This window comes from Arabidopsis thaliana, chromosome 2 (assembly GCF_000001735.4).
Source record: "Arabidopsis thaliana chromosome 2, partial sequence".
Lineage (NCBI taxonomy): Eukaryota > Viridiplantae > Streptophyta > Magnoliopsida > Brassicales > Brassicaceae > Arabidopsis > Arabidopsis thaliana.
This window is the reverse complement of record NC_003071.7, coordinates 5,348,029-5,363,498: the sequence shown is the minus strand read 5'-3', so window position 1 is coordinate 5,363,498 and position 15,470 is coordinate 5,348,029. Positions and strand designations below refer to the sequence as shown.

Sequence of the window (15,470 nt, the reverse complement as noted above, 5' to 3'; positions counted from 1 at the left end):
AGGTTAGAACCCTTATAGATTTGCTTGGCTCCTATGCGGTTTTCGCTGGCTAATATGGAGATTCGATCATAGACGTCCAGCGTCCAAAAGACGTTAAAATGGATGTTTGATCTACGAATTCTAGAGATTTGTAGACTCGACCAAGACATTGGCTTGTCTGCTTATTGGCTTTGGTAGATTGTTTCATAAACCCTACTTGCTATGTTTCATCAACGACAGTTGAGATTAGGAAGTGGTAGAGTTATGGGGGTCTCTGTCACGACAGTGGATTGACCCGGTTTTTGAATCTATCGTCAAGGGTATCTACCTTTCACCCATTAGCCATCTAATGAACCATAGAGTTGCCCTTATCAATGAATCCATCCTTAGGACTTCTATTAGATTTATTTGTATCCCCTGTTGATTGCACTTTTATTTACCTGTTATTTGTATCTCCTATTTGTATCCCCTGTTGATTGCATTTTAGTTCTGCCTATTGGTTCTACTCGACCCAATGATCGAGTAGGGCTTTTAAGTTCTTATTTTTAGTTGTTTGAATCCTGACCTAGGATTATTACTAGAAACCCACCATCATTATAATCTGGCTTGACTTAGTTGTTTCTGTACACGTCTTGATTGCTAGCAATAACAGTGGACTGGATTGACACCCCCTATAGCTGCATCGACATGTTAGTGTTTATAGGGTAATTGAACTGAACCACACCCTTCAGCATATAAGTAGGCCTAAAAAACCTCCTTATCAGGAACTCGCATACTGGATCGACACCCTCGGCTTATTTCCAACCTTTGTAATTGATCATTCCTAATAATGTATAATAATGGGGTCATAGGAAACATTTATACCCCTATACCTTACCAAAAATCATATCAATCTCTTGCTTTCTTTTTTTTTAATAAGGGGAGAGAAATACTTTTCTTTTTTCACATTGCTCTCAATATCATGTATGAACAAGGAGTCAAGTTCTATTAACACTAACCGTTTGATGAGGTAAAAGGAAGAGCAGTGAGATTAGCTCCGGCCTTAATGGATTGTGTTGGAAACCAGGATATCCTCAAGTTTGTTGGTTTGCCATCTAGATTTTCCAATAGTCGGATTGAGTCGCACCTGCAGCATTAATCAACCAGGCAATAATCTAAAGAATAGAGATCATAATTCCTAACAAAATTTTGACTCAATAAAACGACTCAAAAATAAGGAAAATAAGAGTAAGAATAAGACTCAAAAAAGAAAAACATAGTTAGTAACTTCCTCCCCTAGACTTAAACGTCACTGTCCCTAGTGGCATTCAAATCCGGAGTAAGCGAGAAAAATAAAAGAAAAACAAAAAAAATAAAAGGAAAAGAAAAACAAAGAAACATTGGTGATGATGATGCCCCAGGGAATCATCACCAAAGACAAGGGATAGTGCCTCCACCAGTTCAGAACAACAACTTTGAGATCAAGAGTGGTCTCATCTCCATGATCCAAGGAAACAAGTTTCATGGTCTACCTATGGAAGATCCCCTGAACCATCTTGACAGCTTTGATAGGCTCTCTGGCCTTACCAAGATCAATGGTGACATTGAAGATATGTTTAAGCTCAGACTATTTCCCTTCTCTTTGGGAGATAAGGCACACCACTGGGAAAAGACTCTACCCCCAGACTTCATCATCTCATGGGACGATTGTAGGAAAGCTTTTCTTGCCAAGTTCTTCTCTAACGCTCGCACCACTAGATTGAGGAACGAGATCTCAGGCTTCACACAGAAAAACAATAAAACTTTCTGTGAAGCTTGGGAGAGGTTTAAAAGCTACACCACTCAGGGCCCCCATCACGGTTTCAAGAAGGCTACCTGATCCCGAAACTTTTGTAGTTAGTGTCACCATTAATCATGATTCATTCCCAAGAGCTTTATGTGATCTCGGTTCTAGTGTGAATCTTATGCCTCGTTCAGTTGCTATGCGTCTTGGATATTCCAATCTTGAGCCTACCTTTATCACTCTTGTGCTAGCAGATTGTTCTACCCGAATTTCGGATGGAATTCTTATTGATGTTCCCGTGATGATTGGAAAGAGTATGATTCCTATAGACTTTGTAGTCTTGGCTTATGAGAAGGAACCTAAGGATCCATTAATCATAGGGAGATCCTTCTTGCATACAGCTGGAGCAATCATAGATGTTTGACAAGGGAGGATAGGGCTGAATGTTGGCGATCTTACTATGCAATTTGATATGAACACTTTGGTCAAGAAACCGATCATAGAAGGGAAAACCTTCTTGATAGATTCTTTCACTTCCTCAGCTTCAGATAGTATTTCAGAGATGGAATTAGAAGACCCACTAGAGCGAGTTTTGGTCTCTTTCATAGAGGATAGTGCAGATTTGGACTGCGAAACTTCAACATATACTAAGCTGCTAGATGAGACCGAACATGTGATGAAACTTACAGTTGAAGAAGCTCTTCCATCTGTGACTTCAACACCGACTCCTACTTCAGATTGGGATCCAGCAAAGGCTCCTAAAATCGAATTGAAACCATTTCCACCAGGGCTAAGGTATGCTTTTCTTGGTGAAAATTATACTTATCCTGTTATTGTGAATGCTTCTCTTAATCCCGTAGAGCTCACCTTATTGCTAAGAAAGCTGCGCAATCATCGCAAAGCTCTTGGCTATTCTCTTGATGACATTGCAGGTATATCTCCAGATGTATCATGCATAGGATTCACCTTGAGGATGAGTCTAAGTCTTCAGTCGAACATAAGAGAAGGCTGAATCCGAATCTGAAAGAAGTGGTTAAGAAAGAGATTATGAAACTGTTGGAAGCAGGGATTATCTATCCAATCTTAGATAGCAGTTAGGTTAGTCCAGTTCATGTGGTTCCTAAGAAGGGAGGTGTTACAGTAGTCAAGAATGAGAAAGACGAGCTGATTCCTACTCGGACAATCATAGGACATCGGATGTGCATCGATTACAGAAAGCTGAATGCTGCTACCAAGAAAGACCATTTTGCCTTACCATTTATCGATCAGATGTTGGAGAGGTTAGAAAATCATAAGTATTATTGCTTCCTTGATGGATACTCAGGATTCTTTCAGATCCCGATTCATCCAGATGACCAGGAGAAAACGACTTATCAGAGAATGCCCTTCAGTCTTTGTAATGCTCCAGCGACATTTCAGAGAGGTATGATGTCTATCTTCACAGATATGATCGAGGATATCATGGAGGTTTTCGTGGATGACTTTTCAGTTTATGGATCATCATTTGAGGATTGTTTAGAGAATCTCTACAAAGTGTTAGCAAGATGTGAGGAGAAACATCTAGTTTTGAATTGGGAGAAATGTCACTTCATGGTACAGAATGGAATAGTTTTAGGACACAGGATTTCTGAGCATGGTATAAAAGTTGATGGAGCTAAGATTGAGGTCATGACAAGTCTTCAAGCACCGGATAATGTCAAAGCAGTGAGGAGTTTCCTTGGACATGTTGGTTTCTATAGGAGATTCATCAAAGACTTCAGCAGAATCGCAAGACCATTGACTGCTTTACTCTGTAAGGAAGTCAAATTCGAGTTTACACAGGAGTGTCATGATGCATTTCAGCAGATAAAACAGGCCTTGATCAGCGCACCAATTGTTCAGCCACCAGATTGGGATTTACCTTTTGAGGTAATGTGTGATGCAAGTGATTTTGCAGATAGAGCTGTTCTAGGACAGAGGAAGGATAAGAAGCTTCATGCAATCTACTATGCAAGTAGAACTCTTGATGATGCTCAAAGGAATTATGCAACTATAGAGAAGGAGTTGTTAGCTGTGGTGTTTGCTTTCGGAAAATTCAGATCTTATCTCGTTGGATCCAAGGTTATTGTTCACACAGATCATGCTGCCTTGAAGTATTTAATGCAAAAGAAGGATGCTAAGCCAAGACTTTTGATATGGATTTTGCTTCTTCAAGAATTTGACATAGAAGTTAGAGATAAGAAAGGAGTTGAGAATGGTGTAGCTGATCATTTGTCACGCATTAGGATCGATGATGATGTCCCTATAAATGATTTCTTGCCTGAAGAGAACATATACATGATTGATACAGTTGAAGACGATGTCTACAAACATGACAGGTTGCAGGATCGTGCGTAAGTGTCGATCGACACTCCCATTATGTCGATCGACACTCACATTTCAGAGGAAGTTGATATTCGTAGTTGCGCGATGGTGTCGATCGACACCCTTGCACCTGTCGATCGACACCCTTCTGAATCGACAAGAAAATGGTCATCAACTGAGAATTGCGCCGTCACAGCGGTCGAAAAAGATTATCCATGGTATGCTGACATTGTTAATTACCTAGCTGCAGATGTGGAGCCTGATAATTTCACAGATTATAACAAGAAGAGATTCCTAAGAGAGATTAGGCGATATCAATGGGATGAGCCTTATCTCTATAAGCATAGTTATGATGGAATTTACAGGAGATGCATTGCTGCAACAGAGGTTCCTTCTATACTATCACATTGTCACAGCTCTAGCTATGGTGGTCATTTTGCAACTTTCAAAACAGTATCCAAAGTTCTTCAAGCAGACTTTTGGTGGCCTACAATGTTTCGGGATACTCAGAAGTTCATATCACAATGTGACCCTTGTCAGAGAAGGGGAAAGATCAGCAAGCGTAATGAGATGCCTCCAAATTTTAGACTCGAAGTCGAAGTCTTCGATCGCTGGGGTATAGATTTCATGGGACCATTCCCACCTTCCAACAAGAATCTCTACATCCTAGTAGATGTGGATTATGTCTCCAAATGGGTAGAAGCTATAGCTAGTCTAAAGAACGATTCAGCGGTTGTCATGAAACTCTTCAAATCTATCATCTTCCCTCGTTTTGGAGTGCCACGCATAGTCATTAGTGATGGAGATAAGCATTTCATTAACAAGATTCTTGAGAAATTGCTTTTACAATATGGAGTCCAGCATCGGGTTGCTACCCCCTACCATCCACAAACAAGCGGCCAAGTTGAAGTTTCTAACAGACAAATCAAAGAGATTCTTGAGAAAACAGTGGGTAAAGCGAAAAAGGAGTGGTCCTACAAGTTATATGATGCACTGTGGGCCTACAAGACAGCTTTCAAAACTCCGCTTGGTACCACACCTTTTCATCTTTTATATGGTAAAGCTTGTCATCTTCCGGTGGAATTAGAGCACAAAGCAGCTTGGGCAGTCAAGATGATGAATTTCGACATCAAATCAGCTGGAGAAAGGTGACTTATTCAGTTGAGTGAGCTTGATGAAATACGAATTCACGCTTATGACAACTCGAAGCTCTACAAGGAACGAACAAAAGCCTACCACGACAAGAAGATCCTTACTCGGACCTTTGAGCCTAATGACCAGGTACTTCTTTATGATTCTAGATTGACATTATTTCCTGGCAAATTGTCTTCTCGTTGGACAGGTCCCTACATAGTCCACTCGGTTAGGCCATATGGAACAATCATTCTCAAAAACAACAATGACAAATCATTTGCTGTGAATGGACAGAGAGTCAAACACTACTGGGCTGAAGCTGAGATTCCAGTAGAAAAGCCTTTGGATCTTCAGGATCCACCTGTTGATTAAGCAACTACAAAGTCAAGCTATTGACTATAAATAAGCGCTTAGTGGGAGGCAACCCACTGGTAAGTATTTCTCCTTTTTATTCATTTCATTCATTTGATTTCTAACCAAAAACGCGATGGTCTCATTTTCCAGGTAAGTCGTTTTAACCTAAAACTTCATCTTCTTCATTTCATTTTTCTCAAAACCGCCGAATTCACTAAAACCTCCATAGATCCTTCGATTCTTCACCATTTCTCGTGATTTCAGGCTCTTAACTCAATACAATCTCACCCTCTATCTTCTCCAAGTGTCAATTCCATTGATCTGCAAGATGACATGCCAGAAAAAGAAGGCTAGGAAGAGCGTCGGACTTTCCTCCTCCTCCGCCGTCCCTCCACACCGCCGGTCACAGCCCTTCCCAACCGGAATCCAAAACTGCAGCCCCTCAACCTCCTATTCATCGATTTCCATGGCCAAAGCATGCAAAAGAGAGAATTCCTTCTCAAAGGGTTTGGGAGAAAGATATCAACAAGGAATTCACTAAAGGTGACTATATCAATCGCCCTTTTCTCCAGATTGGGATGATTATGATACTTTGTTCTATAATACCTGGATGAATGTAGAAATTTTGCCTACTCGATTTGCGGATTTCGGTTTGATGCAGTGTTTGTAGATAGAGAAATCAGTTTTAGGACTGCTAGATGACATAGGTTTGGGAACCATCTGTTGTAGGCAGTATGATTTGTATCCTGAGCTGATTAAACAATTCATGGCCTCTGTTAGGGTTTCTTATTTGCATGACAGGAAACGCAACGCTCAGGAAGGAACTCTTATCTTCTTCATTCGCGGTGTTAGATACAGTTTACCACTACGAGATTTGTGTGACATATATGGGTTTGACGATGATCTCACTGGAGTTTCCCTGCCTGGTCAGTTTAAGGATTCTCAGATTTTCTGGAGCAGGTTTGGTAATGGAATCTATGATTCCAAGGACGCAGTTCACTCAGAGATCCGCCACCCTATTCTGCGATATTTGGTTAGGCTTATTAGTAGCACACTGTTGTGCAAGATGGAGCCTGGCAAGATGAGACTATCTGAGTTATTATTGCTCTATCACGCTCTTCATGACTTATTTCCTGACAGCCTTGGATTTGAGCAGGTTGACCGTAATGTCAACTTTGGTGTTGTGTTCGCTCATCACTTGGTTTCTTTTAAGATCAAGCCCTTTACAGGTAGAGGACACAAATCTGAGAGAGTTGGCAGTCTTCTCACTCCCATATTCGAGCATTTTTGCATCAGCTTTGAGGGCGTAGAAGTCAACACCACGCGTTTCACTATGGATGAGACTTACCTAAAGAACTCTCATTGGCTTAAAGGCAACCTACTATGGTGCTTCAGAGATGATACAGGTCAGCACATGATTCAGTTACCTCAGCCTGCACTTACAGAGATTACAGGAGAGCATGAGGAGATAGGCTTTCACCCTGATCCCTCCCTTCTGCATGTCGCACCACGCACCAGGCGACAGAGAGGTTCAACTTCAGGATCTGCACCTACACAGACCAAGGACGAGTTCATTGACCCTGCTGGGGGTCCGAGAGTTGGATCTTCCTCATCCGCTCTTCCATATCAACTGCCTTCTCTTCCACCCATCCCGATGGAGCCATAGATCTTTCAGCAGTACATCGTCGACAGTTTCAGGAGCGTCTGGAACGCCATAGCTACACTTTCTCGTTCGGTTGTGTTGCCCTCAGTCGTCGTCGTCGTCGCTCTCCCGCACCCACCTTCGGCTTAGAGCATAAGGACTAGCCATCCTCCTTATCGTGTTTTATTTTCTGACTTTGTTTCTGCTTTATTTCAGACTATTGGTTATTTGTTTTGAAACTTGTAGCACTTATTTTTTTATGCTTTGTTGGAACTATTGATGTGTGTTTTAGTGATTTAACAGTCTAACTGGAGGATCCATGTGAAAACACTAACCAAGGCTCTACAACAATGAGCATAATTCACAAAGCAATGCGAAACGACCAGAGTGTCGATCGACACCATCATGGTATCGATCGACACCACTCTCAGGTGGCAACTCACATTTTCTAACTTTTTAACTTTTGACTATTTCTCTTTCGATTCCTCTAGCTTAATAACTCTGGGGACAGTGTTATCTAAGTCTGGGGGAGTCAGTTACTAACTTCATCTTTTCTTTTCTTATGAGTCAGTTGTGTCATTTTAACTTAGATAGTCATTTTAGTGAGTCAAAACTTTCGTCTGAAATTATGATCTATCTCTCGAGTTTATTGCCTGAATTGTTTAAGTACTGCAGATTCAAATCAATCCGACTAATAAAAAATCCAGAAGGCCAATCAACAAACTTAAGGACATCCATTCCTAACATAATCCACAAAGGCTGGAGCTAATCTCAGTGCTCTTCCTTTTACCTCATCAAAATGGTTAGTGCTCATAGGACTTGACTCCTTATTCATACCTGATAAATCGACTAATGTGTCAAAAAGAAAGTGTTTCTCTCCCAAAAAAAAAAATATATAATAATAATAAATAACGAGAGATTGAGAAGACTTTCAGATAGTGTATAGGGGTAGGAATATTTCCTATGACCCCATTATTATACATTATTTGGAACGATCAATTACAAAGGTTGGAAAAATGCCGAGGGTGTCGATCCAATATGCGAGTTCCCTTTGTTTACACTCTAAAAAGAATAAGTATGGGGAGAGAAAGAACACCAAAGAAAAAATATATATAAAAGAATGGTCGATTTATCATGGTCTAGTACATGAATGAGTCTAGAAGGTTCGTAAGCATTCACTTGATTGATGAGACCCGGCGATGATAGCATAGTGGATATAGTTGAGTGCTTTGGTATGGAATCTAGGATGTTGTGTGGGCTAGCGGAGAATTACATGGTGGTCAAGATTTGATTAGAACTGTTTAGTGCATGGATTTGGTTTGTATGATCAAGGTAATAAACCAGAAAGATTGGGAGTTTCTATGTTTTTGAAACCTCTTTCACAGATTCAACCTTTTGTTTTGCTTGAGGGCCAGCAAAAGCTAAGTCAGGGGGAGTTGATATGTTCCGGTTTTTACTGATTTCTAACACAGTTTCAGAATCGTTTTTAGAGTCTTTCTAGTCTTTTTCGTACGTTTTGAGTTATTTCAGGTACACTCACACATCTGGGAACTATGGAGCACAATAAGGAATTTTGGAAGCTTTTCAGCAATAAGATCTTGAAGGACGTTTTTCAGAAACTAATGTCGATCGACACTCTTTTTCGCTGCCAAGAGAATATTCGTTTTCCAACCAAGTCTTTGAGAAGCCCTGAAGTCTTACTTATTTGCAAAATAATCCCTGCACGTTTTTAGGGTTATATACCTAATTGTTTGGTCATTGTTAGACCCAGTTTTTGTTCTTGAGCTTTTTTTACACTTTAGAGAAAAGAATCCAATCCCTAAAGAGAGGATTCTGAACTCCTTTGCTATTATTCTTAATTCATCAATGAAAATTATTCAGATTATGATTTGTGTTTATATTGTCATGTCTGAGTAATCACCTTGTTGGGTCTAGGGAGTTTCAATAGGGATTTAGATGGATTAGTAGATCGAAAACCCCTTAGGATTATTCTTAGAGTTCTTCATCTTGATTATTCTTAATAGTAGTTTTAGATTGATCACCTAGAACTTGATATTAAATAATAGGTATTCCCGCCATAGGTATTTGTTATTTGAACCATCATAGATGAGCCTAAGCATTTAAGAAAGAACAGGAAGGCTCATAGAAGGGCTCTGGTTTAGATACTAGGTGAACTAATCAAGCTTATTAACAATGCATGCTTTAGCATAGGATTTCTCGGCTTCTCCGGTTATCTTAGTTGTAAGTATAGAGAGTTTCGCGGAACGCCACCGGTTACTCTAGAATTATAGTTTGAGTTTGAGAACGGTGCGATAACAATCTTGATATTAGCTAGATCTACAATTTATCTATCTCCCGAGACAATTCCTTAGACCTGACGCTTAATCACTTGAATCTACAACTCATTTACTTGCTTATTTGTTTTAAATATTCAATTACTTCATTTAGCTTATTAAACAACATCATAAGTCTATTGTGTGAACATCGAGAGCTTAGTGGAATTCGACCCTTAAGTGCTAACGGCGATCTCTTATTTGAGGGAGTAAGCTTAAGGCAATTTGAGCTATATCATATACCAACAGCAGAATCCACCACAAGGGTTCACTCAACAACCACAACAAGTCCCAGCAGCTCAAGATCCTGAAATTAAGCAACTCATTCAAAAGATCATCCAAGGACAAGCTACTGGAGCCATGGCTTTTGACAAGAAGATAGCTGAATTACACAACAAGATCGATTGTTCTTACAACGATCTAAATGTCAAATTCGAATCTTTGAATTCCAAAATCAAGTATGTGGAGAGTCAATTTGCATCAACCTCTACTCTGAAGCATCCTCAACTACTTCCAGGGAAAGCAGTCCAGAATCCTAAGGACTATGCTACTGCAAATGCTATCACCATCCACCAAGAAGATGAGTCTCCACCAAGTCATCAGACTCCCAATATTGAGGACAGTATGATTCAAGAAGGGGGGGGGGATTCAACTCAAATTGCTGCACCTGCCACCCAACAATTCATCTGGACTACAAAGCACACACCTTTGCTGAATACTCACTATTCTTGAAAAAGTTCAAAATTGAAAAAATCAAGAAGGATCAGAATCAAGAGATGATTAGCAGTGCTTCCACCCAAGAAACATACAAGAAGAAGGTCATCCAAGAAAAGCTTGATGATCCTGGTTCATTCACTCTGCCATGCTCTCTAGGACCATTGACATTCAATAGGTGCCTTTGTGATTTGGGAGCATCTGTTAGCCTTATGCCTCTCTCTACAGCTAAAAGGCTAGGGATCATGGAATTCAAGTTCTGCAACTTAGCTTTACTTTTAGTTGATGGTTCTGTTGCACATCCTCATGGTTTAATAGAAAATCTGCCTGTCAAGATTGGAAATGTTGAGATACCTACAGATTTTGTGGTATCTGCCTGTCAAGATTGAAAATGTTGAGATACCTAATCGAGCACCTGCTGAGTTACAGAGGATGAGCTAAGGGACTTAAGAAACCAGGAAGAATGGTTGTGGGAGGAGTTGTGACCCCAATTCTGAGAGCATGCAATGTACCTCTACATTCAAAGCTGATTCCTCCAAGATGGATTGATATGCAACACCTTATCAATTCCAAGAGTTTTTGGTCGCAGAAGACGAATGGCATATATATGTATAGGTTCGATCACCCCACAGAAGGACAATCTATTTTTCTCCTCCCAAACCCCGCTTCCACTTCAATAAGAGATGGTGGCAACATTGAGTTTTGCCCACCAATGGAGAACCTCTATACTTCAGGTGATGAAGCTATACCGATGGAAGGAGTGAATGATGATGAGGCTCCAATCCATCATTCAGATAATGAGGCAGAACCTATGGACGTGTCTTACGCAACACAACAGTTTTACTTCGAGGAGTACTCCGCACCGAGGCAAAGTAAAGACTCAAAGGAAATTCGCAAGCGCCTTGGTTTCCTCCAAAGCTGGTGTAAGTTCCACGACAAAGGCTCTCGCGGCACTCAACAAGAAGTTTAACAATCTCCAAGTCAAGATCAGCTGTTCTTCCTTAACTACGGCAATACCACAAAACATGCCTTTTGGGAGAAGAGGATCCACTCGTCACGAACCTATGCATTTCGATCCGCCTTCACCACCAAGACAGTCTTCATATGAGCCGAGGGAACACCATGTTGCACCTTCACCACCAAGGCAATCATCGTTCGAACCTAGAGAAAAGGAAAATAGGAGCAAGTTGAAAAAGTGAATAAGAACAAGGAAATCAGATGCTGGAGCAAGCCACTCTACCGCACGACTTGAGGAGCCACTCGATTAACAACCCGAGCAAAGGGTCGAGCATCCAGCTAATCCAAGTTCAGCACAACCCGTTCCTTGGAGTTACACAAAGGAGAGTATGGATAATTTCATCTCCTCCTAGTTCACCTGATCACTGAGGTATCACCACCTCAACCATTGTATATACCATAGCATATTTTTTATTTTTCTTTGTGTGTTTTGTGTTTTGGTCTTGAATTCTTTCTCAGATTTTTATTATACAAGGGACTATGTAATTTAAGTTTGGGGGAGGGTTCAAGACATGTTTAACATAGTGTTCTCTTTTCTTATTTCAAATTTTGCATCATCTAAGGCATAGAAAAACCATAAAAAAATCGAAATTTTTTCAGAAAATGATTTCATCAAAAACAGTGTGTCATGTAGATTGCATTTTATTTTAGGATTGTATATAGTGTGCTTGCATTTAGGATTGCTCATTTGCATAGGGGATAATGATGATTTTAAACCGATAAGCATGTTTTGATTCAATGAAGTAAGTTCAATGCCCAGATTGTTAGTTCTCTGTTGCATAACCGATTGTATCTCTGAAGTAAGACTACACCCTGCTTTGAATTTGTAACTTGACTATACTACTTTGATTCGAAACTCGTTTATCTGATGACATTCCCTATCTATTAGAACCTAAATTGAATTTGCAATTATCAAGTCTATGCATTGTTTGTGAACTCGTGGCTACCATATACATACTTAGATTATCTTATTCATTTCACCACCCTCTGGTAATCCAAGTAGCTGTGTCTCATTTTTAGAGCAGTTTCCCATACCCTTAGCCTAGCCTTATTTCAAGCCAAAGATCATTTATGGGTGATTGTGAGGTCTTTTTCGATTGAGCTTGGTATAACGTGTTAGGTATGAGCCGACAAGAGCAGTCTTTCATGTAGACCTTGCCCACGCTTTTTGGGTTAGCCAGGACTAGGTGGAGACTTGTATTTGGGAATGGGATAGTGTATGGATTGAATGGGAATGAGAATGAGAATGAAAAAAAAAGAAAAAAAAAAGAGAGTAAGAGTTTAGAGTTCTTAAGGGGGATACAAAAGTGTTAGTCTAGTAAAGGGTTTGAAATTCAAAGAAGTTAGGCATTGTGATTCAAAGAAAAGGGTAAAACGCCCTATATGCTAAGATTAGAAAAAAAGCCTTAAGTTTGTCAAAGTATAAAACCAAACCCGCTAGACTCTTAAATCGTTTCAAAGAGAACCCCTTAGAATTTGAACCAAAAAGGGAGAAAGAATGAGAAAAAGGATAGAGTTAGGACATCTATAGGAATGGGATCATCTTCTGAGCTATCATACTATATCATTGGGTAAATGGGAGTCTGTTCTTATATGTGTCCATTGGCTTTTACCTTTAGCATTCTACTGAAGCTCAATCTTTTCTTTGAGAGTCTCCTGTTACTCGATCAAACCATTAGAGGAACCATTTTTGTCTCTTAGCCTAAGCCTGAAACCAAGTGAGTTCATAACCATTGCATTGCTTGATCCACTGTTTGTGCTTAATGAATGTTAAAGGGAATTGGTTGATGTGAATGCTTGAATAGATTAAGGCAAGTTGTTAGGTTGCATTGTGACGAGTATGGCTAAAGTTTTTAAGTAAGAGTCTATCACCTTGCAACCTAAAATTAGCTACCTGGACATTGAGCTTACCCATTTTATATTCATGCTTCGGTTTTTGAATCCCCACTTTCAAACCTCTCCTTCAACTTAAGATTTTTTGTTTGCTTGAGGGCAAGCAAGAGATAAGTTTGGAGGAGTTGATAACACTGTATTTTACTCATTTTAGGTGTATGTTTATCATCATTTAGTTGTGCATTTGCTCATTGTATCATATCATTTTGCACCATTTTAGCTTATTTTGCATACTTAGGCATCTAGGATCATCTTGCATACGTATCGCATGTTTTGGTGTGTTTTCAAGTGCAGAAGGAGCTAAAAAGGACTCTACTTGATCCATTCACTCGATCCAGGCAGCTACAGAAGAGGCATCAATTCACTCGACCCCTTTACTCGATCAAGGTAGCCTCAGATGAAGCAGCTGATTGATCTACTCGCCCCTCCTACTCGATCCTCTACTTGACCCATTTACTCGATCAAGGGTGACAAACTCTACAAGACTTGTTGAGCTATCAAAGCGTCTTCGGATCCTCCTCATTCTCCACTCAACTAGACATCTGAGCATACGGATAGGAGAGGAAGAAGCATCTACTCAACCAATTGATCACTCGGAGCATAGACACAAAGGCGCAAACTTTGAAGCACCCTCCTTACTCGATCCCCAAGATCGAGCATTCGACCAAACCGCCTGAAGTCTCTTGTCTTCTAGTGAATCTAGGGTTTCAACATTTTACTATAAATATATCATTTGGGGTTTGTGCAAAGGATCCAGCTTTTATCCTTTAGTTTTTCTTTGTGTTTATGAATCTTCAAAACTTAATTACTCTTAATCTATTTCGTTTTTGCATTTACTTGTTTAAGTAAAGTTGTTTAGCTTGTTTAGATTTACATTTTGGTATGATTTCAGTAATTTCTGGGTTTGTGTTCTTGAGAATGTTGCTTGAGTAGTGATTAGGGTTCTTGAGGATGGATTAGATTAGGGTATTCTCTAGTTTAGTTAGGTGGTTAAGATTAAGTTAGAACCCTTCTGGATTCGCTTGGCCCCTATGCGGTTTTCGCTGGCTAATGTGGAAATTCGATCATAGACGTCTAGAGTCCAAAAGACGTTCAAATGGATGTCTTATCTACGAGTTCCAGAGATTTGTAGATCCGACCAAGACATTGGCTTGTATGCTTATTGGCTTTGGTAGATTGTTTCTTAATCCCTGCTCTGCTATGTTTCATCAACGACAGTTGAGATTAGGAAGTGGTAGAGTTATGGGAATCTCTATCACGACAGTGGATTGACCCGGTTTTTGAATCTATCGTCAAGGGTATCTACCTCTCACCTATTAGCCATCTGATGAACCCTAGAGTTGCCCTTATCAATGAATCCATCCTTAGGACTTCTATTAGATTTAGTTGTATCCCCTGTTGATTGCACTTTTATTTACCTGTTATTTGTATCCCCTATTTGTATCCCCTGTTGATTGCATTTTGATTATGCCTGTTGGTTCTACTCGACCCAATGATCGAGTAGGGCTTTTAAGTTCTCATTTTTACTTGTTTGAATCCTGACCTAGGATTGTTACTAGAAACCCACCATCATTATAATCTGGCTTGACTTAGTTGTTTCTGTACACGTCTTGATTGCTAGCATTAACAGTGAACTGGATTGAAACCCCCTATAGCTGCATTGACATGTTAGTATTTGTAGGGGAATTGAACTGAACCACACCCTTCAGCATATAAGTAGGCCTAAAAAACCTGATTATTAGGAACTCGCATACTGGATCAACATCCTCGGCTTATTTACAACCTTTGTAATTGATCATTCCTAATAATGTATAATAATGGGGTCATAGTAAACATTTCTACCCCTATACCCTACCGAAATCATATCAATCTCTTGCTTTCTTTCTTTTTTTAATAAGGGGAGAGAAATACTTTTTTTTTTTTTTCTCATTGCTCTCAATATCATGTATGAACAAGGAAACAAATTCTATTAACACTAACCGTTTGATGAGGTAAAAGGAAGATCAGTGAGATTAGCTCCGGCCTTAATGGATTGTGTTGGAAACCAGGATATCCTCAAGTTTGTTGGTTTGCCATCTGGATTTTCCAATAGTCGAATTGAGTCGCACCTGTAGCATTAATCAACCAGGCAATAATCTAAAGAATAGAGATCATAATTCCTAACAAATTTTAACTCAATAAAACGACTCAAAAATAAGAAAAACTAGGATTTCACCTGTGGTACACCACGGGGCAAATGTTTTATTTATATACATATATAATAATATTAAATTTTATTATTTTTAATTTATTAAAATTA

At 39.7% G+C, this 15,470-nt stretch overlaps 2 pseudogenes across 2 annotated transcripts; both read left to right on the top strand.

The window, feature by feature from the left end:
* Positions 1–1,318: 1,318 nt before the first annotated feature.
* Positions 1,319–7,195, top strand: AT2G13020 (annotated as a pseudogene; the record flags this gene model as incomplete). The annotated part of the gene is made up of 1 exon: positions 1,319–7,195.
* Positions 7,196–9,763: 2,568 nt separating this feature from the next.
* On the top strand, positions 9,764–10,661 carry AT2G13010 (annotated as a pseudogene; the record flags this gene model as incomplete). The annotated part of the gene is made up of 1 exon: positions 9,764–10,661.
* Positions 10,662–15,470: the final 4,809 nt, after the last annotated feature.